Raw genomic sequence first — 23,759 nt, 5'->3', positions numbered from 1 at the left:
GCAGCAAGATGCATCCTCATTTCAATATCTACGGAAATAATACAGGTTGACACCAGGAAACATTAACGCCACTGCATCTTTGCTGTTTTCTCATGTGGAAGTCTGTTTAATGTGAAAACAAGGTGATATCTAATTAGCACACAGGTAAGGAATTAAGAACATCTTTATTTAAGGGTGAAGATGTTTCTCACAAAATCGTTGCCCCAATGCATCATTGAAATTCAAGCTGGAAAGATGATTTTAATATATCACTTGTACATTTTGTATTGCTCTTCTGGTGACAATGTAGTTTGTTTTTGTCAATTACCATTTTAATAATCGGGTAAAGAAAATTAATAGGATTTTTGAAAGAAAACAATACTATTAAAACAAATTAAAATGGTAAAAGTTATTGTACTTTAAGTAAAAATAAAAGAGCAAAAATATCAATCCCAGTTTTGGATTACTTTAATTAACAAAAAAAATGCATATAGCAGAGGATAGTTTCAATCTGCCTACCTCTGGGTTATGGACCCAGCATGCTTCCATTACAGTACTCTGCTGCACATGTAAGTGCAAGAGATCCTGAAGCACTCACTCATCATGGGAAAGTACCAATGTGTTTCTTCATTGGTTGATGGAAGAAACATCTTACAAAAACTCTCCACATTATTGACTTTTTAAAATGTTTCTAGGAATCATTCTAGATGAATGCTTATTAGCCTTTGTCAGTAAGTACTTTCGCAAAGTGTCGCTGTGGCGCAATCAGTTAGTGTGTAAGGCTATTAACCAAAAGGTTGGTGGATCAATCCCACCCAGGGACTTAATTGACCTTGTTATCAGATTTTGGTGATCTTTAAGTAGACAAGTCAAAATTTCAAACCCACTGTTATGGTGTAGGGTACCTGGCCTTCTCTGATGTTTAGATTTGATTCAGTGATTTTATAAAAACAGCTAGGAAGCACAATTTAGCAGTGGGTTGCAGAGAAAAAGAAATATGCTGGCAGAAAAATCCAATTGAGTGATTAAACAGCTCTTCATTTTCTGGCTTTATTTTTATACTAACAAATTTGTTCTCTGAAAAGTGTCCACAAAGCCAAGTCTCTGATTAACACCTTTGTAGGGATGGTTTTTCACCTATTACTAAATTAAACTTGCTTCATTGGAAAGGCAGCAAGATGCATCCTCATTTCAATGTCTACTGAAATAATACAGGTTGACACCAGGAAACATTAACGCCACTGCATCCTTGCTGCTTTCGCATGTGGAAGTCTGTTTAATGTGAAAACAAGGTGATATCTAATTAGCACACAGGTAAGGAATTAAGAAAATCTTTATTTAAGGGTGAAGATCTTTCTCACAAAATCGTTGCCCCAATGCATCATTGAAATTCAAGCTGGAAAGATGATTTTAATATATCACTTGTACATTTTGTATTGCTCTTCTGGTGACAATGTAGTTTGTTTTTGTCAATTACCATTTTAATAATCGGGTAAAGAAAATTAATTGGATTTTTGAAAGAAAACAATACTGTCAATATACTATTAAAACAAATTAAAATGGTAAAAGTTATTGTACTTTAAGTAAAAATAAAAGAGCAAAAATATCAATCCCAGTTTTGGATTACTTTAATTAACAAAAAAAAATGCATATAGCAGAGGATAGTTTCAATCTGCCTACCTCTGGGTTATGGACCCAGCATGCTTCCATTACAGTACTCTGCTGCACATGTAAGTGCAAGAGATCCTGAAGCACTCACTCATCATGGGAAAGTACCAATGTGTTTCTTCATTGGTTGATGGAAGAAACATCTTACAAAAACTCTCCACATTATTGACTTTTTAAAATGTTTCTAGGAATCGTTCTAGATGAATGCTTATTAGCCTTTGTCAGTATGTTCTTTTGCAAAGTGTCGTTTTGGCGCAATCAGTTAGTGTGTAAGGCTATTAACCAAAAGGTTGGTGGTTCAATCCCACCCAGGGACTTAATTGACCTTGTTATCAGATTTTGGTGATCTTTAAGTAGACAAGTCAAAATTTCAAACCCCCTGTTATGGTGTAGGGTACCTGGCCTTCTCTAATGTAATCAGAGTTAGATTTGATTCAGTGATTTTATAAAAACAGCTAGGAAGAACAATTTAGCAGTGGGTTGCAGAGAAAAAGAAATATGCTGGCAGAAAAATCCAATTGAGTGATTAAACAGCTCTTCATTTTCTGGCTTTATTTTTATACTAACAAATTTGTTCTCTGAAAAGTGTCCACAAAGCCAAGTCTCTGATTAACACCTTTGTAGGGATGGTTTTTCACCTATTACTAAATTAAACTTGCTTCATTGGAAAGGCAGCAAGATGCATCTTCATTTCAATGTCTACTGAAATAATACAGGTTGACACCAGGAAACATTAACGCCACTGCATCCTTGCTGCTTTCGCATGTGGAAGTCTGTTTAATGTGAAAACAAGGTGATATCTAATTAGCACACAGGTAAGGAATTAAGAAAATCTTTATTTAAGGGTGAAGATGTTTCTCACAAAATCGTTGCCCCAATGCATCATTGAAATTCAAGCTGGAAAGATGATTTTAATATATCACTTGTACATTTTGTATTGCTCTTCTGGTGACAATGTAGTTTGTTTTTGTCAATTACCATTTTAATAATCGGGTAAAGAAAATTAATAGGATTTTTGAAAGAAAACAATACTATTAAAACAAATTAAAATGGTAAAAGTTATTGTACTTTAAGTAAAAATAAAAGAGCAAAAATATCAATCCCAGTTTTGGATTACTTTAATTAACAAAAAAAATGCATATAGCAGAGGATAGTTTCAATCTGCCTACCTCTGCGTTATGGACCCAGCATGCTTCCATTACAGTACTCTGCTGCACATGTAAGTGCAAGAGATCCTGAAGCACTCACTCATCATGGGAAAGTACCAATGTGTTTCTTCATTGGTTGATGGAAGAAACATCTTACAAAAACTCTCTACATTATTGACTTTTTAAAATGTTTCTAGGAATCATTCTAGATGAATGCTTATTAGCCTTTGTCACTAAGTACTTTCGCAAAGTGTCGCTGTGGCGCAATCATTTAGTGTGTAAGGCTATTAACCAAAAGGTTGGTGGATCAATCCCACCCAGGGACTTAATTGACCTTGTTATCAGATTTTGGTGATCTTTAAGTAGACAAGTCAAAATTTCAAACCCACTGTTATGGTGTAGGGTACCTGGCCTTCTCTGATGTTTAGATTTGATTCAGTGATTTTATAAAAACAGCTAGGAAGCACAATTTAGCAGTGGGTTGCAGAGAAAAAGAAATATGCTGGCAGAAAAATCCAATTGAGTGATTAAACAGCTCTTCATTTTCTGGCTTTATTTTTATACTAACAAATTTGTTCTCTGAAAAGTGTCCACAAAGCCAAGTCTCTGATTAACACCTTTGTAGGGATGGTTTTTCACCTATTACTAAATTAAACTTGCTTCATTGGAAAGGCAGCAAGATGCATCCTCATTTCAATGTCTACTGAAATAATACAGGTTGACACCAGGAAACATTAACGCCACTGCATCCTTGCTGCTTTCGCATGTGGAAGTCTGTTTAATGTGAAAACAAGGTGATATCTAATTAGCACACAGGTAAGGAATTAAGAAAATCTTTATTTAAGGGTTAAGATCTTTCTCACAAAATCGTTGCCCCAATGCATCATTGAAATTCAAGCTGGAAAGATGATTTTAATATATCACTTGTACATTTTGTATTGCTCTTCTGGTGACAATGTAGTTTGTTTTTGTCAATTACCATTTTAATAATCGGGTAAAGAAAATTAATTGGATTTTTGAAAGAAAACAATACTGTCAATATACTATTAAAACAAATTAAAATGGTAAAAGTTATTGTACTTTAAGTAAAAATAAAAGAGCAAAAATATCAATCCCAGTTTTGGATTACTTTAATTAACAAAAAAAAATGCATATAGCAGAGGATAGTTTCAATCTGCCTACCTCTGGGTTATGGACCCAGCATGCTTCCATTACAGTACTCTGCTGCACATGTAAGTGCAAGAGATCCTGAAGCACTCACTCATCATGGGAAAGTACCAATGTGTTTCTTCATTGGTTGATGGAAGAAACATCTTACAAAAACTCTCCACATTATTGACTTTTTAAAATGTTTCTAGGAATCGTTCTAGATGAATGCTTATTAGCCTTTGTCAGTATGTTCTTTTGCAAAGTGTCGTTTTGGCGCAATCAGTTAGTGTGTAAGGCTATTAACCAAAAGGTTGGTGGTTCAATCCCACCCAGGGACTTAATTGACCTTGTTATCAGATTTTGGTGATCTTTAAGTAGACAAGTCAAAATTTCAAACCCCCTGTTATGGTGTAGGGTACCTGGCCTTCTCTAATGTAATCAGAGTTAAATTTGATTCAGTGATTTTATAAAAACAGCTAGGAAGAACAATTTAGCAGTGGGTTGCAGAGAAAAAGAAATATGCTGGCAGAAAAATCCAATTGAGTGATTAAACAGCTCTTCATTTTCTGGCTTTATTTTTATACTAACAAATTTGTTCTCTGAAAAGTGTCCACAAAGCCAAGTCTCTGATTAACACCTTTGTAGGGATGGTTTTTCACCTATTACTAAATTAAACTTGCTTCATTGGAAAGGCAGCAAGATGCATCTTCATTTCAATGTCTACTGAAATAATACAGGTTGACACCAGGAAACATTAACGCCACTGCATCCTTGCTGCTTTCGCATGTGGAAGTCTGTTTAATGTGAAAACAAGGTGATATCTAATTAGCACACAGGTAAGGAATTAAGAAAATCTTTATTTAAGGGTGAAGATGTTTCTCACAAAATCGTTGCCCCAATGCATCATTGAAATTCAAGCTGGAAAGATGATTTTAATATATCACTTGTACATTTTGTATTGCTCTTCTGGTGACAATGTAGTTTGTTTTTGTCAATTACCATTTTAATAATCGGGTAAAGAAAATTAAGTGGATTTTTGAAAGAAAACAATACTGTCAATATACTATTAAAACAAATTAAAATGGTAAAAGTTATTGTACTTTAAGTAAAAATAAAAGAGCAAAAATATCAATCCCAGTTTTGGATTACTTTAATTAACAAAAAAAAATGCATATAGCAGAGGATAGTTTCAATCTGCCTACCTCTGGGTTATGGACCCAGCATGCTTCCATTACAGTACTCTGCTGCACATGTAAGTGCAAGAGGTCCTGAAGCACTCACTTATCATGGGAAAGTACCAATGTGTTTCTTCATTGGTTGATGGAAGAAACATCTTACAAAAACTCTCCACATTATTGACTTTTTAAAATGTTTCTAGGAATCGTTCTAGATGAATGCTTATTAGCCTTTGTCAGTATGTACTTTTGCTAAGTGTAGCTGTGGCGCAATCAGTTAGTGTGTAAGGCTATTAACCAAAAGGTTGGTTGTTTAATCCCACCCAGGGATTTAATTGACCTTGTTATCAGATTTTGGTGATCTTTAAGTAGACAAGTCAAAATTTCAAACCCCCTGTTATGGTGTAGGGTACCTGGCCTTCTCTGATGTAATCAGAGTTAGATTTGATTCAGTGATTTTATAAAAACAGCTAGGAAGCACAATTTGGCAGTGGGTTGCAGAGAAAAAGAAATATGCTGGCAGAAAAATCCAATTGAGTGATTAAACAGCTCTTCATTTTCTGGCTTTATTTTTATGCTAACTAATTTGTTCTCTGAAAAGTGTCCACAAAGCCAAGTATCTGATTAACATATTTGTAGGGATGGTTTTTCACCTATTACTAAATTAAACTTGCTTCATTGGAAAGGCAGCAAGATGCATCCTCATTTCAATATCTACTGAAATAATACAGGTTGACACCAGGAAACATTAACGCCACTGCATCCTTGCTGCTTTCTCATGTGGAAGTCTGTTTAATGTGAAAACAAGGTGATATCTAATTAGCACACAGGTAAGGAATTAAGAAAATCTTTATTTAAGGGTGAAGATGTTTCTCACAAAATCGTTGCCCCAATGCATCATTGAAATTCAAGCTGGAAAGATGATTTTAATATATCACTTGTACATTTTGTATTGCTCTTATGGTGACAATGTAGTTTGTTTTTGTCAATTACCATTTTAATAATAGGGTAAAGAAAATTAAGTGGATTTTTGAAAGAAAACAATACTGTCAATATACTATTAAAACAAATTAAAATGGTAAAAGTTATTGTACTTTAAGTAAAAATAAAAGCTAAAATATCAATCCCAGTTTTGGATTACTTTAATGAACAAAAAAAAAATTCATATAGCAAAGGATAGTTTCAATCTGCCTACCTCTGGGTTATGGGCCCAGCATGCTTCCATTGCAGTACTCTGCTGCACATGTAAGTGCAAGAGATCCTGAAGCACTCACTCATCATGCGAAAGTACTAATGTGTTTCTTCATTGGTTGCTGGAAGAAACATCTTACAAAAACTCTCCAGATTATTGACTTTTTAAAGTTTTTCTAGGAAACGTTCTAGATGAATGCTTATTAGTCTTTGTCAGTATGTGCTTTTTGCAAAGTGTCTCTGTGGCGCAATCGGTTAGTGTGTTCAGCTATTTATCAAAAGGTTGGTGGTTCAATCCCACCCAGGGACGTAATTGACCTTGTGATCAGATTTTGGTGATATTTAAGTAGACAAGTCAAAATTGCAAACCCCCTCTTATGGTATAGGGTACCTGGCCTTCTCTGATGTAATCAGAGTTATATTTGATTAAGTGATTTTATAAAAAAACAGCTAGGAAGCACAATTTAGCAGTGGGTTGCAGAGAAAAAGAAAAATGCTGGCAGAAAAATCCAATTGAGTGATTAAACAGCTCTTCATTTTCTGGCTTTCTGCAGTTGTTGTCCCCAGATGAGAGTTCCCTTGTAATTGACCTTGTGATCAGATTTTGGTGATATTTAAGTAGACAAGTCAAAATTGCAAACCCCCTCTTATGGTATAGGGTACCTGGCCTTCTCTGATGTAATCAGAGTTATATTTGATTCAGTGATTTTATAAAAACAGCTAGGAAGCACAATTTGGCAGTGGGTTGCAGAGAAAAAGAAATATGCTGGCAGAAAAATCCAATTGAGTGATTAAACAGCTCTTCATTTTCTGGCTTTATTTTTATGCTAACTAATTTGTTCTCTGAAAAGTGTCCACAAAGCCAAGTATCTGATTAACATATTTGTAGGGATGGTTTTTCACCTATTACTAAATTAAACTTGCTTCATTGGAAAGGCAGCAAGATGCATCCTCATTTCAATATCTACTGAAATAATACAGGTTGACACCAGGAAACATTAACGCCACTGCATCCTTGCTGCTTTCTCATGTGGAAGTCTGTTTAATGTGAAAACAAGGTGATATCTAATTAGCACACAGGTAAGGAATTAAGAAAATCTTTATTTAAGGGTGAAGATGTTTCTCACAAAATCGTTGCCCCAATGCATCATTGAAATTCAAGCTGGAAAGATGATTTTAATATATCACTTGTACATTTTGTATTGCTCTTATGGTGACAATGTAGTTTGTTTTTGTCAATTACCATTTTAATAATAGGGTAAAGAAAATTAAGTGGATTTTTGAAAGAAAACAATACTGTCAATATACTATTAAAACAAATTAAAATGGTAAAAGTTATTGTACTTTAAGTAAAAATAAAAGCTAAAATATCAATCCCAGTTTTGGATTACTTTAATGAACAAAAAAAAAATTCATATAGCAAAGGATAGTTTCAATCTGCCTACCTCTGGGTTATGGGCCCAGCATGCTTCCATTGCAGTACTCTGCTGCACATGTAAGTGCAAGAGATCCTGAAGCACTCACTCATCATGCGAAAGTACTAATGTGTTTCTTCATTGGTTGCTGGAAGAAACATCTTACAAAAACTCTCCAGATTATTGACTTTTTAAAGTTTTTCTAGGAAACGTTCTAGATGAATGCTTATTAGTCTTTGTCAGTATGCGCTTTTTGCAAAGTGTCTCTGTGGCGCAATCGGTTAGTGTGTTCAGCTATTTATCAAAAGGTTGGTGGTTCAATCCCACCCAGGGACGTAATTGACCTTGTGATCAGATTTTGGTGATATTTAAGTAGACAAGTCAAAATTGCAAACCCCCTCTTATGGTATAGGGTACCTGGCCTTCTCTGATGTAATCAGAGTTATATTTGATTAAGTGATTTTATAAAAAAACAGCTAGGAAGCACAATTTAGCAGTGGGTTGCAGAGAAAAAGAAAAATGCTGGCAGAAAAATCCAATTGAGTGATTAAACAGCTCTTCATTTTCTGGCTTTCTGCAGTTGTTGTCCCCAGATGAGAGTTCCCTTGTGCTGCCTCAGTTGAATCTCCTTTACTTGAGAGAGATGTGCCTGAGCAGCGGCCCTCCCCAGCCCTATCCCAAATCATACTTATTTTGCATAGGAGATACCATGGTCATGAAGATTGTTCTCCCAGGGTTAGGTTCATTCATTGCATTCTGGGTATGCTGACCCCTGTGATTTCCCCAAATGTGGGAAACTCAACTGCATTATTTGTGGTAGTGGGGGACTGTGTTTGTGCTTTCCTCTGGTCAGCTCGGGTAAAAGTCAGATTTCTTTGTCTCAGATCTTCCTCTAGCCTTGTTCTTCTTTCGAGAGTTCCCTTGTGCTGCCTCAGTTGGATCTCCTTCACTTGACAGGGGGGTGCCCGAGCAGCGACCCTCCCCAGCTCTAGCCCAACTCCTACTTACCTGCCAGGTGAGATACTATGATCATGAAGATGCTTCTCCCAGGGCAAGGCTCACCCATTGCACTCTGGGTGTGCTGCCCCTGCGATTTCCCCAAATGTGGGAAACTTGACTGCATAATTTGTGTTTCCCCTGGTCGGCTCTCATATAATTCAGATTTCTTTGTCTCAGGTCTCTCTCCAGCCTAGTTTGCTGTCTGTTTCCACTTCTTTTTTCTTGAGCCCCTCCATCTATACCCTTGTGCACTATCCTGACTTCTCCCGTCTGCTTACTTTGTGCCTTCCAACGCACAATGCAAACTACAGGTAGTGCTGCAGGGCCCACACCCTTTTACTTGCTTTACAGAGCAGCTCTGGAGCTGTTACAGTGCCCAGCTGCTGCAAGAAATCAGCTTGAATGCTTCAGGGGCTGGGGCATAGCCAACATGAGCCCCACACCGAAGGAGGGTGGAGGTGTTTAATGCGAACTAGGGGTCATCCAAGCGCCGCAAAAGACCGCCATGCCCTGCACACCCCTTTTTTCTTTTCATATGCAGACGAGGGTTGAAGCCAACTTTGACCCACTGCTTGGATGACATCACCATATGCAAATCCATCTGCTGCAGGCCTTCCCCCAGGAATGCTTGCACTAGTAGTTGCATTTGGTTTGTTGTTTGGGGGTGCTTCAGTTTTAGGCAGCCTTCTGCCCTCCCATGTTCATCTGAAAATATGTGTTCTCCCTGCAGTTGTTGTCCCCAGATGAGAGTTCCCTTGTGCTGCCTCAGTTGAATCTCCTTTACTTGACAGAGATGTGCCTGAGCAGCGGCCCTCCCCAGCCCTATCCCAAATCATACTTATTTTGCATAGGAGATACCATGGTCATGAAGATTGTTCTCCCAGGGTGAGGTTCATTCATTGCATTCTGGGTATGCTGACCCCTGTGATTTCCCCAAATGTGGGAAACTCGACTGCATTATTTGTGGTAGTGGGGGACTGTGTTTGTGCTTTCCTCTGGTCAGCTCTGGTAAAAGTCAGATTTCTTTGTCTCAGATCTTCCTCTAGCCTTGTTCTTCTTTCGAGAGTTCCCTTGTGCTGCCTCAGTTGGATCTCCTTCACTTGACAGGGGGTATCCAAGCAGCAATCCTCCACAGCTCTAGCCCAACTCCTACTTACCTGCCAGGTGAGATACTATGATCTTCACTGTTAGGGCAATCAGGATGTGGAATTCCCTGCCAGGGAAGGTGGTAATGGTGGACTCTGTAATTGGATTTAAAAAAGGAATGGATACATTTCTGAATGAAAAAGCTATCCAAGGTTATAATACTTAAAATATCAACATGGTTAATCCGGGGGTAACATGAGTTGTAGTAGTTAACTAGTCATAAAACATTATTCAGCAAGTATGTAGAATCATCACAACTTAAAACAGGTTTTACACGATGGGCAATTTGCCTCTTTTCAACCTCAAAAACTATATTACTATATGTTACTATATTACTATGTTACTGTAGTATACAGAACACCACAATGTAATGAGCAGTGATAGTGAGCACTGATGAGGATACTAGAACTGACACTGAGCAGCAAGATGCAGCACTGGACTATTAGTAATGTACTGTAGTATGCTGAGCACCACTATGCAGCACAAGACAATGAGCAGTGATACTGAGCACTGATGAGGATACTACTGAGAACTGACACTGAGCAGGAGAGACACACTACTAGTATTACTGAGCAGCAATAAGTAACCACTGATACTGAGCACTGATATTGAGATTTCCACTGAGAGAACATAGCCACGTCCTCTCCACTCTCTCTTCAATGCACGAGTAAAAATGGCGGCAACGCGCAGCTCTTTATATGAAATCCGAATCTCGCGAGAATCCGACAGCGGGATGATGACATTTTCCCTTGTTCAGGTTTTCCGAGTCAGGCGGGAACAACCGAGCCTGCCTCGGACCAGTGTAAACCACGTGGAGTTCGTGGGGAATTCGGTTCTCGGAGAACCGAACCCGCTCCTCTCTACCTTATACCCATCATTTTTTTTATTTTCAATCTAAGCCCCTGCAGTTTTCTGTAAGCATCTGCTTCGCTATGATGATCAACAAGTCACAAGGGCAAACACTCAGGGCTTGAGGCGTAGATCTTAGGACCAGCTGCTACAAGCATGGCAGAGCTGTCACTATCACTGGTGACACCCAGAGAGGTGGCGAAGGAGATTGTAATGCAGTGCGCGCAGATAAGCAGCGCAATGGTAAAAAGGAGGCATGGTTTCATAGGTAGGGGCGTGGCCTGGTGGCCTGAATCTACATTTTGTTGCTCCGGGTGTCCCGGGGGTTGGGGGCTGCACCCGGGGACTAGTGTGTGAGCGGTGCTGGCTCCTGCACAGTGACAGGACATGGCCACCCAGCATGACGCCTCCCTTCTTGACCATGCTGTAATTGCAGTCGCACTGCAGTTCAGCGTGATCATAAAAAATGGTGTAGCCTTCTGCTGGTGCAGACTGTATGTGCGCGCAGGAAGCCGCCACCATTTTTGTGATCACAGCGGCTGAATGTGATGTCATACAGCCGCTGTGACCACGCCCCCTGTGTCTCCTCCGTTGCAGACCCCATTTTGAAGCCTTGCCCCCGCACCGCTCCATCCCTGACTTGGAAATGGAGTGTTGCTGACCCCCCTCTCCCCCCCTGCCCCGATTGACAGGCAGAGGCGATCGCATTCTCTGCGGGGTGCCGCAGAAAATGCAGGCACATGCGTATGCTCTTAGCAATTTTTGCAGTTGGATCGCTTATTGTGATTGCAACCCAACCTGAATCAGGCCCTATTACCTATCACAATGCGCTGCGGGCAGTACAAAATTGGTTTAATATGGGAGAAAAACCCCCAGACCTGTGCTCCTTAACTGTACCTGGTGGCTTGTGGAGCGGCTGCCCAGTAATCAGTGTCCACGCCAGTGCGCACACGGTCCACCCCCTACGGCCACGCTCCCCTTCATCAGCGGCCCCGTGATCCGGAAGGGCGGTGTGTGTGTGACTGACCTTAGGAAGAAACCGGAGCCTCCGCTGCAGTGATCCAGCAACCAGGGCACGGGAGTATACAGCGCCGCTGGGAGTGATGAAGCTGCAGTAAAGATGTCTATTAGACCTAGCCTGCTGCAGCCCTTGTAGATTCTCATAAAACAAGTTCTTCTTTTCTTGTCAAAATTAATAGCTAAGAATAGGCTGCCTGAGGCAGGCCCCTGTTAAGTGGCCTGCTACTGAAGGCACCAACTACAAACTGAGCTCCCTGTTCATGGAAGCGGGGTTATAGAGGAGAATGCGCTGAGCATCTTGGGAACAGTCAAAAGCTTTGAGCCGGTTGGTGCCTCAGATCAAGATCCTACTCTACACCCCAATGTGAATCCTTGTGGAGTCCAGTGTACCCCACAGAAGAAATTAATGTGTCACACCCATTGGCAGCAACCTTAGAATAGCTGCTGACGGGCACAATTGAGAAAGGAAGGGGGGGGGGGGGACATTTGAATCCAGCACATAGATGCAATTCAAATATGTAATTTGAACCTTCCTATTTTAAAATATAATGGATGAACCTCACCCTGTGAGAACAATCTTCATGATATAGAGATCTCATATGCAAAATAAGTATGAGTTGGGATAGGGCTGGGGAGGGTGGCTGCTCGGGCAAGCCCCTCCCCCGTCAAGTTAAGGAGATTCAACTGAAGAGGCACAAGGGAACTCTCGTCTGGGGACAACAACTGCAGGGAGACCACATCTTTTCAGATGAACATGGGAGGGCGGAAGGCTGCCTAATACTGAAGCACCATCAAATATCAAACCATATGCAATAACTAGTACAAGCATTCCTGGGGGAAGGTCTGCAGGAGACGAATTTGCATACGGTGATGTCATCCAAGCAGTGGGCCAAAGTTGGCTGGAACCCTCATCTGCATATGAAAAGAGAAAAGGGTTATGCAGGGCATGGCGGCCTTTTGCGGCGCTTGGATGACCCCTAGTTCGCATTAAACACCTCCACCCTCCTTCGGTGTGGGGCTCATGTTGGCTATGCCCCAGCCCCTGAAGCATTCAAGCTGATTTCTTGCAGCAGCTGGGCACTGTAACAGCTCCAGAGCTGCTCTGTAAGGCAAATAAAAGGGTGTGGGCCCTGCAGCACTACCTGTAGTTCGCATTGTGCGTTGGAAGGCACAAAGTAAGCAGACGGGAGAAGTCAGGATAGTGCGCAAGGGCATAGAAGGGAGCGGCTCAAGAAAAGAGAAGTGGAAACAGACAGCAAACTAGGCTGGAGAGAGACCTGAGACAAAGAGATCTGAATTATACGAGAGTCGACCAGGGGAAACACAAATTATGCAGTCAAGTTTCCCACATTTGGGGAAATCGCAGGGGCAGCACACCCAGAGTGCAATGGGTGAGCCTTGCCCTGGGAGAAGCACCTTCAAGATCATAGTATCTCACCTGGCAGGTAAGTAGGAGTTGGGCTAGAGCTGGGGAGGGTCGATGCTCGGGCACCCCCCTGTCAAGTGAAGGAGATCCAACTGAGGCAGCACAATGGAACTCTCGAAAGAAGAACAAGGCTAGAGGAAGATCTGAGACAAAGAAATCTGACTTTTACCAGAGCTGACCAGCGGAAAACACAAACACAGTCCCCCACTACCACAAATAATGCAGGCGAGTTTCCCACATTTGGGGAAATCACAGGGGTCAGCATACCCAGAATGCAATGAATGAACCTCACCCTGGGTGAACAATTTTCATGACCATGGTGTCTCCTATGCAAAATAAGTATGATTTGGGATAGGGCTGGGGAGGGCCGCTGCTCAGGCACATCTCTGTCAAGTAAAGGAGATTCAACTGAGGCAGCACAAGGGAACTCTCATCTGGGGACAACAACTGCAGGGAGAACACATATTTTCAGATGAACATGGGAGGGCAGAAGGCTGCCTAATACTGAAGCACCCCCAAACAACAAACCAAATGCAACAACTAGTGCAAGCATTCCTGGGGGAAGGCCTGCAGCAGATGGATTTGCATATGGTGATGTTATCCAAGCAGTGGGTCAAAGTTGGCTTCAACTCTCATCTGCATATGAAAAGAGAAAAGGGGCGTGCAGGGCATGGCAGCCTTTTGCGGTGCTTGGATGACCCCTAGATCGCATTAAACACCCCCACCCTCCTTTGGTGTGGGGCTCATGTTGGCCATGCCCCATCCCATGAAGCATTCAAGCTGATTTCTTGCAGCAGCTGGGCACTGTAACAGCTCCAGAGCTGCTCTGTAAGGCAAGTAAAAGGGTGTGGGCCCTGCAGCACTACCTGTAGTTTGCATTGTGCATTGGAAGGCACAAAGTAAGCAGACGGGAGGAGAAGTCAGGATAGTGCACAAGGGTATAGAAGAGAGGGGCTCAAGAAAAAAGAAGTGGAAACAGACAGCAAACTAGGCTGGAGAGAGACCTGAGACAAAGAGATCTGAATTATACGAGAGCCGACCAGAGGAAACACAAATTATGCAGTCAAGTGTCCCACATTTGGGGAAATCGTAGGAGCAGCACACCCAGAGTGCAATGGGTGAGCTTTGCCCTGGGAGAAGCACCGTCCTGATTATAGTATCTCACCAGGGTGTGCTGCCCCTGCGATTTCCCCAAATGTGGGAAACTTGACTGCATAATTTGTGTTTCCCCTGGTCGGCTCTCATATAATTCAGATCTCTTTGTCTCAGGTCTCTTTCCAGCCTAGTTTGCTGTCTGTTTCCACTTCTTTTTTCTTGAGCCCCTCCCTTCTATACCCTTGTGGACTATCCTGACTTCTCCTCCTGTCTGCTTACTTTGTGCCTTCCAATGCACAATGCAAACTACAGGTAGTGCTGCAGGGCCCACACCCTTTTACTTGCCTTACAGAGCAGCTCTGGAGCTGTTACAGTGCCAAGCTGCTGCAAGAAATCAGCTTGAATGCTTCAGGGGCTGGGGCATGGCCAACATGAGCCCCACACCGAAGGAGGGTGGGGGTGTTTAATGCGAACTAAGGGTCATCCAAGCGCCGCAAAAGGCCGCCATGCCCTGCATACCCCTTTTCTCTTTTCATATGCAGATGAGGGTTCCAGCCAACTTTGGCCCACTGCTTGGATGACATCACTGTATGCAAATCCGTCTTCTGCAGACCTTCCCCCAGGAATGCTTGTACTAGTTGTTGCATTTGGTTTGTCGTTTGGGGGTGCTTCAGTATTAGGCAGCCTTCTGCCCTCCCATATTCATCTGAAAATATGTGTTCTCACTGCAGTTGTTGTCCCCAGATGGGAGTTCCCTTGTTCTGCCTCAGTTGAATCTCCTTTACTCTAAAACTTTTAAAACTTAGCAAAAGTGTTTACTAAATAGCTGCTCGGCAAAGTTGCAATGCCGAGACTCCCTGACCAGCTGCCCAGGATGAACCCACCTTTCTAGTAGAATGTGTCTTCACCTAATTCAGTAACGGCAATCCTGCCGTGGAATGAGCATGCTGAATCTTACCACAGATCCAGCGCATAATGGTCTACATGGAAGCAGGACACCCAATCCTGTTGGGAGCATACAGGACAAACAGAGCCTCTGTTTTCCTAATCTGAACCGTTCTGGTGACATAAATTTTCAAAGTTCTGACCACAGCCAGAGACTTTGACTCAACGAAGGTGTCAGTGGCCAAAGGCACCATGTGGAAAGATGAACCACCTTCGGCAGAAATTGTTGACGTGTCCTCAATTCTGCTCTATCTTCATGAAAGATCAAATAAAGGCTCTTGTGATACTGCATGGTTTGTACTGTTTTCCATGTGCTCCCAGATCTTTCAAGAAAGAAGCATGGTCAAGAAAGTTCTGTTTGAAAAGAAACAACATTTACTGTCATTGTTATAGAATTTGGGAGAAAAAACAAGAAGAAATCTGCACTGTTGACGCACTGGACAGAATGAGCCAGTGCACACCCAGATCTAAAGTCTTTCTTAAAGTGCCCATGTCTCCTGCGGAGCCCGTCTATCCCCCATGGTCCTTACGGAGTCCCCAGCATCCTCTAGGACGTAAGAGAAAAATTATGCTGGCAGAAAAATCCAATTGAGTGATTAAACAGCTCCAGAGCTGCTCTGTAAGGCAAGTAAAAGGGTGTGGGCCCTGCAGCAGTACCTGTAGTTTGCATTGTGCATTGGAAGCCTAGTTTGCTGTCTGTTTCCACTTCTTTTTTCTTGAGCCCCTCCCGTCTATACCCTTGTGCACTATCCTGACTTCTCCTCCCGTCTGCTTACTTTGTGCCTTCCAATGCACAATGCAAACTACAGGTAGTGCTGCAGGGCCCACACCCTTTTACTTGCCTTACAGAGCAGCTCTTGAGCTGTTACAGTGCCCAGCTGCTGCAAGAAATCAGCGTGAATGCTTCAGGGGCTGGGGCATGGCCAACATGAGCCCCACACCGAAGGAGGGTGGGGGTGTTTAATGCGAACTAGGGGTCTCGCACAATGCGAACTACAGGTAGTGCTGCAGGGCCCACACCCTTTTACTTGCCTTACAGAGCAGCTCTGGAGCTGTTACAGTGCCCAGCTGCTGCAAGAAATCAGCTTGAATCCTTCAGGGGCTGGGGCATAGCCAACATGAGCCCCACACCGACGGAGGGTGGAGGTGTTTAATGCGAACTAGGGGTCATCCAAGTGCCGCAAAAGGCCGCCATGCCCTGCACACCCCTTTTCTCTTTTCATATGCAGACGAGGGTTGAAGCCAACTTTGACCCACTGCTTGGATGACATCGCCATATGCAAATCCATCTGCTGCAGGCCTTCCCCCAGGAATGCTTGCACTAGTTGTTGCATTTGGTTTGTTGTTTGGGGGTGCTTCAGTATTAGGCAGCCTTCTGCCCTCCCATGTTCATCTGAAAATATGTGTTCTCCCTGCAGTTGTTGTCCCCAGATGAGAGTTCCCTTGTGCTGCCTCAGTTGAATCTCCTTTACTTGACAGAGATGTGCCTGAGCAGTGGCCCTCCCCAGCCCTATCCCAAATCATACTTATTTTGCATAGGAGATACCATGGTCATGAAGACTGTTCTCCCAGGGTGCGGTTCATTCATTGCATTCTGGGTATGCTGACCTCTGTGATTTCCCCAAATGTGGGAAACTCGACTGCATTATTTAATGCGAACTAGGGGTCATCCAAGCACCGCAAAAGGCCGCCATGCCCTGCATACCCCTTTTCTCTTTTCATAAGCAGACGAGGTTTGAAGCCAACTTTGACCCAATGCTTGGATGACATCACTTGCTGCCTTTCCAATGAAGCAAGTTTAATTTAATAATAGGTGAAAAACCATCCCTACAAAGGTGTTAATCAGATACTTGGCTTTGTGGACACTTTTCAGAGCACAAATTTGTTAGCATAAAAATAAAGCCAGAAAATGAAGAGCTGTTTAATCACTCAATTGGATTTTTCTACCAGCATATTTCTTTTTCTCTGCAACCCACTGCTAAATTGTGCTTCCTAGCTGTTTTTATAAAATCACTGAATCAAATCTAACTCTGATTACATCAGAGAAGGCCAGGTACCCTACACCATAACAGGGGGTTTGAAATTTTGACTTGTCTACTTAAAGATCACCAAAATCTGATAACAAGGTCAATTAAGTCCCTGGGTGGGATTGAACCACCAACCTTTTGGTTAATAGCCTTACACACTAACTGATTGCGCCACAGCGACACTTTGCAAAAGTACATACTGACAAAGGCTAATAAGCATTCATCTAGAACGATTCCTAGAAACATTTTAAAAAGTCAATAATGTGGAGAGTTTTTGTAAGATGTTTCTTCCATCAACCAATGAAGAAACACATTGGTACTTTCCCATGATGAGTGAGTGCTTCAGGATCTTTTGCACTTACATGTGCAGCAGAGTACTGTAATGGAAGCATGCTGGGTCCATAACCCAGAGGTAGGCATATTGAAACTATCCTCTGCTATATGCATTTTTTTTTGTTAATTAAAGTAATCCAAAACTGGGATTGATATTTTTGCTCTTTTATTTTTACTTAAAGTACAATAACTTTTACCATTTTAATTTGTTTTAATAGTATATTGACAGTATTGTTTTCTTTCAAAAATCCAATTAATTTTCTTTACCCGATTATTAAAATGGTAATTGACAAAAACAAACTACATTGTCACCAGAAGAGCAATACAAAATGTACAAGTGATATATTAAAATCATCTTTCCAGCTTGAATTTCAATGATGCATTGGGGCAACGATTTTGTGAGAAACATCTTCACCCTTAAATAAAGATTTTCTTAATTCCTTACCTGTGTGCTAATTAGATATCACCTTGTTTTCACATTAAACAGACTTCCACATGAGAAAACAGCAAAGATGCAGTGGCGTTAATGTTTCCTGGTGTCAACCTGTATTATTTCCGTAGATATTGAAATGAGGATGCATCTTGCTGCCTTTCCAATGAAGCAAGTTTAATTTAGTAATAGGTGAAAAACCATCCCTACAAAGATGTTAATCAGATACTTGGCTTTGTGGACACTTTTCCCCAAATGTGGGAAACTTGACTGCATAATTTGTGTTTCCCTTGGTCGGCTCTCGTATAATTCAGATCTCTTTGTCTCAGGTCTCTCTCCAGCCTAGTTTGCTGTCTGTTTCCACTTCTCTTTTCTTCAGCCGCTCCCTTCTATACCCTTGTGCACTATCCTGACTTCTCCTCCCGTCTGCTTACTTTGTGCCTTCCAATGCACAATGCAAACTACAGGTAGTGCTGCAGGGCCCACACCCTTTTACTTGCCTTACAGAGCAGCTCTGGAGCTGTTACAGTGCCCAGCTGCTGCAAGAAATCAGCTTGAATGCTTCAGGGGATGGGGCATGGCCAACATGAGCCCCACACCAAAGGAGGGTGGAGGTGTTTAATGCAAACTAGGGGTCATCCAAGCACCGCAAAAGGCCGCCATGCCCTGCACGCCCCTTTTCTCTTTTCATATGCAGATGAGGGTTGAAGCCAACTTTGACCCACTGCTTGGATGACATCACCGTATGCAAATCCGTCTTCTGCAGAACTTCCCCCAGGAATGCTTGCACTAGTTGTTGCATTTGGTTTGTTGTTTGGGGGTGCTTCAGTATTAGGCAGCCTTCTACCCTCCCATGTTCATCTGAAAATATGTGTTCTCCCTGCAGTTGTTGTCCCCAGATGAGAGTTCCCTTGTGCTGCCTCAGTTAAATCTCCTTTACTTGACAGAGATGTGCATGAGCAGCGGCCCTCCCCAGCCCTATTCCAAATCATACTTATTTTGCATAGGAGATACCATGGTCATGAAGATTTTTCTCCCAGGGTGAGGTTCATTCATTGCATTTTGGGTATGCTGACCCCTGTGATTTCCCCAAATGTGGGAAACTCAACTGCATTATTTGTGGTAGTGGGGGACTGTGTTTGTGCTTTCCTCTGGTCAGCTCTGGTAAAAGTCAGATTTCTTTGTCTCAGATTTTCCTCTAGCCTTGTTCTTCTTTCGAGAGTTCCCTTGTGCTGCCTTAGTTGGATCTCCTTCACTTTACAGGGGGGTACCCGAGCAGCGACCCTCCCCAGCTCTAGCCCAACTCCTACTTACCTGCCAGGTGAGATACTATGATCATGAAGGTGCTTCTCCCAGGGCAAGGCTCACCCATTGCACTCTGGGTGTGCTGCTCCTGCGATTTCCCCAAATGTGGGAAACTTGACTGTATAATTTGTGTTTCCCCTGGTCGGCTCTCGTATAATTCAGATCTCTTTGTCTCAGGTCTCTCTCCAGCCTAGTTTGCTGTCTGTTTCCACTTCTCTTTTCTTGAGCCGCTCCCTTCTATGCCCTTGCGCACTATCCTGACTTCTCCTCCTGTCTGCTTACTTTGTGCCTTCCAACGCACAATGCGAACTACAGGTAGTGCTGCAGGGCCCACACCCTTTTACTTGCCTTACAGAGCAGCTCTGGAGCTGTTACAGTGCCCAGCTGCTGCAAGAAATCAGCTTGAATGCTTCAGGGGCTGGGGCATAGCCAACATGAGCCCCACACCAAAGGAGGGTGGAGGTGTTTAATGCAAACTAGGGGTCAGCCAAGCGCCGCAAAAGGCCACCATGCCCTGCACGCCCCTTTTCTCTTTTCATATGCAGACGAGGGTTGAAGCCAACTTTGACCCACTGCTTGGATGACATCACCATATGCAAATCCATCTGCGGCAGGCCTTCCCCCAGGAATGCTTGCACTAGTTGTTGCATTTGGTTTGTTGTTTGGGGGTGCTTCAGTATTAGGCAGTCTTCTGCCCTCCCATGTTCATCTGAAAATATATGTTCTCCCTGCAGTTGTTGTCCCAAGATGAGAGTTCCCTTGTGCTGCCTCAGTTGAATCTCCTTTACTTGACAGAGATGTGCATGAGCAGCGGCCCTCCCCAGCCCTATTCCAAATCATACTTATTTTGCATAGGAGATACCATGGTCATGAAGATTTTTCTCCCAGGGTGAGGTTCATTCATTGCATTTTGGGTATGCTTACCCCTGTGATTTCCCCAAATGTGGGAAACTTGACTGCATTATTTGTGGTAGTGGGAGACTGTGTTTGTGCTTTCCTCTGGTCAGCTCTGGTAAAAGTCAGATTTCTTTGTCTCAGATCTTCCTCTAGCCTTGTTCTTCTTTCGAGAGTTCCCTGGTGCTGCCTCAGTTGGATCTCCTTCACTTCACAGGGGGGAACCCGAGCAGCGACCCTCCCCAGCTCTAGCCCAACTCCTACTTACCTGCCAGGTGAGATACTATGATCATGAAGGTGCTTCTCCCAGGGCAAGGCTCACCCATTGCACTCTGGGTGTGCTGCCCCTGCGATTTCCCCAAATGTGGGAAACTTGACTGCATAATTTGTGTTTCCCCTGGTCGGCTCTCGTATAATTCAGATCTCTTTGTCTCAGGTCTCTCTCCAGCCTAGTTTGCTGTCTGTTTCCACTTCTCTTTTCTTCAGCCGCTCCCTTCTATACCCTTGTGCACTATCCTGACTTCTCCTCCCGTCTGCTTACTTTGTGCCTTCCAATGCACAATGCAAACTACAGGTAGTGCTGCAGGGCCCACACCATTTTACTTGCCTTACAGAGCAGCTCTGGAGCTGTTACAGTGCCCAGCTGCTGCAAGAAATCTGCTTGAATGCTTCAGGGGATGGGGCATGGCCAACATGAGCCCCACACCAAAGGAGGGTGGAGGTGTTTAATGCGAACTAGGGGTCATCCAAGCACTGCAAAAGGCCGCCATGCCCTGCACGCCCCTTTTCTCTTTTCATATGCAGATGAGGGTTGAAGCCAACTTTGACCCACTGCTTGGATGACATCACCGTATGCAAATCCGTCTTCTGCAGAACTTCCCCCAGGAATGCTTGCACTAGTTGTTGCATTTGGTTTGTTGTTTGGGGGTGCTTCAGTATTAGGCAGCCTTCTGCCCTCCCATGTTCATCTGAAAATATATGTTCTCCCTGCAGTTGTTGTCCCCAGATGAGAGTTCCCTTGTGCTGCCTCAGTTGAATCTCCTTTACTTGACAGAGATGTGCATGAGCAGCGGCCCTCCCCAGCCCTATTCCAAATCATACTTATTTTGCATAGGAGATACCATGGTCATGAAGATTTTTCTCCCAGGGTGAGGTTCATTCATTGCATTTTGGGTATGCTGACCCCTGTGATTTCCCCAAATGTGGGAAACTCAACTGCATTATTTGTGGTAGTGGGGGACTGTGTTTGTGCTTTCCTCTGGTCAGCTCTAGTAAAAGTCAGATTTCTTTGTCTCAGATTTTCCTCTAGCCTTGTTCTTCTTTCGAGAGTTCCCTTGTGCTGCCTTAGTTGGATCTCCTTCACTTTACAGGGGGGTACCCGAGCAGCGACCCTCCCCAGCTCTAGCCCAACTCCTACTTACCTGCCAGGTGAGATACTATGATCATGAAGGTGCTTCTCCCAGGGCAAGGCTCACCCATTGTACTCTGGGTGTGCTGCTCCTGCGATTTCCCCAAATGTGGGAAACTTGACTGCATAATTTGTGTTTCCCCTGGTCGGCTCTCGTATAATTCAGATCTCTTTGTCTCAGGTCTCTCTCCAGCCTAGTTTGCTGTCTGTTTCCACTTCTCTTTTCTTCAGCCGCTCCCTTCTATACCCTTGTGCACTATCCTGACTTCTCCTCCCGTCTGCTTACTTTGTGCCTTCCAATGCACAATGCAAACTACAGGTAGTGCTGCAGGGCCCACACCCTTTTACTTGCCTTACAGAGCAGCTCTGGAGCTGTTACAGTGCCCAGCTGCTGCAAGAAATCAGCTTGAATGCTTCAGGGGCTGGGGCATAGCCAACATCAGCCCCACACCGAAGGAGGGTGGAGGTGTTTAATGCAAACTAGGGGTCGGTCAAGCGCCGCAAAAGGCCACCATGCCCTGCACGCCCCTTTTCTGTTTTCATATGCAGACGAGGGTTGAAACCAACTTTGACCCACTGCTTGGATGACATCACCATATGCAAATCCATCTGCGGCAGGCCTTCCCCCAGGAATGCTTGCACTAGTTGTTGCATTTGGTTTGTTGTTTGGGTGTGCTTCAGTATTAGTCAGCCTTCTGCTCCACCCTCCTTTGGTGTGGGGCTCATGTTGGCCATGTCCCATCCCCTGAAGCATTCAAGCAGATTTCTTGCAGCAGCTGGGCACTGTAACAGCTCCAGAGCTGCTCTGTAAGGCAAGTAAAATGGTGTGGGCCCTGCAGCACTACCTGTAGTTTGCATTGTGCATTGGAAGGCACAAAGTAAGCAGACGGGAGGAGAAGTCAGGATAGTGCACAAGGGTATAGAAGGGAGCGGCTGAAGAAAAGAGAAGTGGAAACAGACAGCAAACTAGGCTGGAGAGAGATCTGAGACAAAGAGATCTGAATTATACGAGAGCCGACCAGGGGAAACACAAATTATGCAGTCAAGTTTCCCACATTTGGGGAAATCGCAGGGGCAGCACACCCAGAGTGCAATGGGTGAGCCTTGCCCTGGAAGAAGCACCTTCATGATCATAGTATCTCACCTGGCAGGTAAGTAGGAGTTGGGCTAGAGCTGGGGAGGGTCGCTGCTCGGGCACCCCCCTGTTAAGTGAAGGAGATCCAACTGAGGCAGCACAAGGGAACTCTCAAAAGAAGAACAAGGCTAGAGGAAGATCTGAAACAAAGAAATCTGACTTTTACCAGAGCTGACCAGAGGAAAGCACAAACACAGTCCCCCACTACCACAAATAAAGCAGTCGAGTTTCCCACATTTGGGGAAATCACAGGGGTCAGCATACCCAAAATGCAATGAATGAACCTCACCTCGACTGCTTTATTTGTGGTAGTGGGGGACTGTGTTTGTGTTTTCTTCTGGTCTGCTCTGGTAAAAGTCAGATTTCTTTGTTTCAGATCTTCCTCTAGCCTTGTTCTTCTTTTGAGAGTTCCCTTGTGCTGCCTCAGTTGGATCTCCTTCACTTAACAGGGGGGTGCCCGAGCAGCGACCCTCCCCAGCTCTAGCCCAACTCCTACTTACCTGCCAGGTGAGATACTATGATCATGAAGGTGCTTCTCCCAGGGCAAGGCTCACCCATTGCACTCTGGGTGTGCTGCCCCTGCGATTTCCCCAAATGTGGGAAACTTGACTGCATAATTTGTGTTTCCCCTGGTCGGCTCTCGTATAATTCAGATCTCTTTGTCTCAGATCTCTCTCCAGCCTAGTTTGCTGTCTGTTTCCACTTCTCTTTTCTTCAGCCGCTCCCTTCTATACCCTTGTGCACTATCCTGACTTCTCCTCCCGTCTGCTTACTTTGTGCCTTCCAATGCACAATGCAAACTACAGGTAGTGCTGCAGGGCCCACACCCTTTTACTTGCCTTACAGAGCAGCTCTTGAGCTGTTACAGTGCCCAGCTGCTGCAAGAAATCTGCTTGAAAGCTTCAAGGGATGGGGCATGGCCAACATGAGCCCCACACCAAAGCAGGGTGCAGCAGAAGGCTGCCTAATACTGAAGCACCCCCAAACAACAAACCAAATGCAACAACTAGTGCAAGCATTCC

At 43.5% G+C, this 23,759-nt stretch overlaps 13 non-coding genes and 3 pseudogenes across 13 annotated transcripts; 11 read left to right on the top strand and 5 right to left on the bottom strand.

The window, feature by feature from the left end:
• Positions 1-8,409: 8,409 nt before the first annotated feature.
• Positions 8,410-8,573, top strand: LOC135014937 (U1 spliceosomal RNA). The gene has a single exon (XR_010213286.1). It is a non-coding gene; the product is annotated as a U1 spliceosomal RNA (small nuclear RNA).
• Positions 8,574-8,725: 152 nt separating this feature from the next.
• Positions 8,726-8,867, top strand: LOC135015235 (U1 spliceosomal RNA; annotated as a pseudogene).
• Positions 8,868-9,558: 691 nt separating this feature from the next.
• Positions 9,559-9,722, top strand: LOC135015096 (U1 spliceosomal RNA). Its single transcript, XR_010213446.1, has one exon. It is a non-coding gene; the product is annotated as a U1 spliceosomal RNA (small nuclear RNA).
• A 3,307-nt stretch (positions 9,723-13,029) lies between these two features.
• Positions 13,030-13,192, bottom strand: LOC135015231 (U1 spliceosomal RNA). The gene has a single exon (XR_010213573.1). It is a non-coding gene; the product is annotated as a U1 spliceosomal RNA (small nuclear RNA).
• A 152-nt stretch (positions 13,193-13,344) lies between these two features.
• Positions 13,345-13,508, bottom strand: LOC135015141 (U1 spliceosomal RNA). The gene has a single exon (XR_010213490.1). It is a non-coding gene; the product is annotated as a U1 spliceosomal RNA (small nuclear RNA).
• Positions 13,509-14,182: 674 nt separating this feature from the next.
• On the bottom strand, positions 14,183-14,338 carry LOC135015435 (U1 spliceosomal RNA). The gene has a single exon (XR_010213689.1). It is a non-coding gene; the product is annotated as a U1 spliceosomal RNA (small nuclear RNA).
• Positions 14,339-16,727: 2,389 nt separating this feature from the next.
• Positions 16,728-16,906, top strand: LOC135015427 (U1 spliceosomal RNA; annotated as a pseudogene).
• Positions 16,907-18,985: 2,079 nt separating this feature from the next.
• On the top strand, positions 18,986-19,149 carry LOC135015341 (U1 spliceosomal RNA). Its single transcript, XR_010213636.1, has one exon. It is a non-coding gene; the product is annotated as a U1 spliceosomal RNA (small nuclear RNA).
• A 152-nt stretch (positions 19,150-19,301) lies between these two features.
• On the top strand, positions 19,302-19,464 carry LOC135015189 (U1 spliceosomal RNA). Its single transcript, XR_010213536.1, has one exon. It is a non-coding gene; the product is annotated as a U1 spliceosomal RNA (small nuclear RNA).
• A 674-nt stretch (positions 19,465-20,138) lies between these two features.
• LOC135015133 (U1 spliceosomal RNA) lies at positions 20,139-20,302 on the top strand. The gene has a single exon (XR_010213482.1). It is a non-coding gene; the product is annotated as a U1 spliceosomal RNA (small nuclear RNA).
• A 152-nt stretch (positions 20,303-20,454) lies between these two features.
• LOC135015160 (U1 spliceosomal RNA) lies at positions 20,455-20,617 on the top strand. The gene has a single exon (XR_010213509.1). It is a non-coding gene; the product is annotated as a U1 spliceosomal RNA (small nuclear RNA).
• A 674-nt stretch (positions 20,618-21,291) lies between these two features.
• Positions 21,292-21,455, top strand: LOC135015330 (U1 spliceosomal RNA). The gene has a single exon (XR_010213628.1). It is a non-coding gene; the product is annotated as a U1 spliceosomal RNA (small nuclear RNA).
• Positions 21,456-21,607: 152 nt separating this feature from the next.
• On the top strand, positions 21,608-21,770 carry LOC135015244 (U1 spliceosomal RNA). Its single transcript, XR_010213579.1, has one exon. It is a non-coding gene; the product is annotated as a U1 spliceosomal RNA (small nuclear RNA).
• Positions 21,771-22,598: 828 nt separating this feature from the next.
• On the bottom strand, positions 22,599-22,761 carry LOC135015254 (U1 spliceosomal RNA). Its single transcript, XR_010213588.1, has one exon. It is a non-coding gene; the product is annotated as a U1 spliceosomal RNA (small nuclear RNA).
• Positions 22,762-22,913: 152 nt separating this feature from the next.
• On the bottom strand, positions 22,914-23,046 carry LOC135015429 (U1 spliceosomal RNA; annotated as a pseudogene).
• A 183-nt stretch (positions 23,047-23,229) lies between these two features.
• Positions 23,230-23,392, top strand: LOC135015159 (U1 spliceosomal RNA). The gene has a single exon (XR_010213508.1). It is a non-coding gene; the product is annotated as a U1 spliceosomal RNA (small nuclear RNA).
• The last annotated feature ends 367 nt before the right edge of the window (positions 23,393-23,759 follow it).

The sequence above is a fragment of the Pseudophryne corroboree genome, unplaced genomic scaffold (genome assembly GCF_028390025.1).
Source record: "Pseudophryne corroboree isolate aPseCor3 unplaced genomic scaffold, aPseCor3.hap2 scaffold_294, whole genome shotgun sequence".
NCBI classification, from domain to species: Eukaryota; Metazoa; Chordata; class Amphibia; order Anura; family Myobatrachidae; genus Pseudophryne; species Pseudophryne corroboree.
This window is presented reverse-complemented; position numbering and strand designations above follow the sequence as displayed.